This window comes from Lipotes vexillifer, unplaced genomic scaffold, assembly GCF_000442215.2.
Source record: "Lipotes vexillifer unplaced genomic scaffold, Lipotes_vexillifer_v1.1 scaffold132, whole genome shotgun sequence".
In the NCBI taxonomy this organism is placed as follows: Eukaryota; Metazoa; Chordata; class Mammalia; order Artiodactyla; family Lipotidae; genus Lipotes; species Lipotes vexillifer.
In genome coordinates this window covers 1,049,656-1,050,092 of record NW_006782535.1, presented here as the reverse complement: position 1 = coordinate 1,050,092, position 437 = coordinate 1,049,656, and the positions used below count along the sequence as shown (strand labels likewise).

Genomic DNA, 437 nt, shown 5'->3' with positions numbered 1-437 from the left:
GACGCTCCCGCCAAGGGTCTTGCTTCTCTCGATGACACGCTCTGTACCACCTCCCAGTGTGGCGGTCGTGCTGACGTGGCACCAGGCAAGTCTGCGTTCCCGGGGAGAGCAGAGCTCCCCGGGCCCAAGGCCCTGCCCCACCTCCAAGGCCACCTCCCCACCCGCAGGCTGCGGACCTCCTGGAGAAGGGCTCAGAAGGGAGTGTGTCGGAACAGAGAACACTCACACTAAGGAGGTGCCCTCTCCTTGAGGGAAGACAGGCAACTTCACTTTCAATCCAAGCTGGGTGCCGCTGTGCACGCGCCACACGGCGCAGCAGGTACGGACGTCCCGCCACCGAGGGCTGGCCCCACCCCTGAAGCCTGGGCCCCGGCCTGCCCAGGGTCGGGAAGTGACAGCGGATGCAGACGGCCCTGGGCCCCCCAGACCTCCTCCCG

At 67.3% G+C, this 437-nt stretch overlaps 1 protein-coding gene across 1 annotated transcript in view; it reads right to left on the bottom strand.

The window, feature by feature from the left end:
* RAB20 (RAB20, member RAS oncogene family) overlaps positions 1-437 on the bottom strand; it is a 29,799-nt gene that overhangs the window by 876 nt on the left and 28,486 nt on the right. The gene's annotated exons all lie outside the window — the stretch shown is intronic.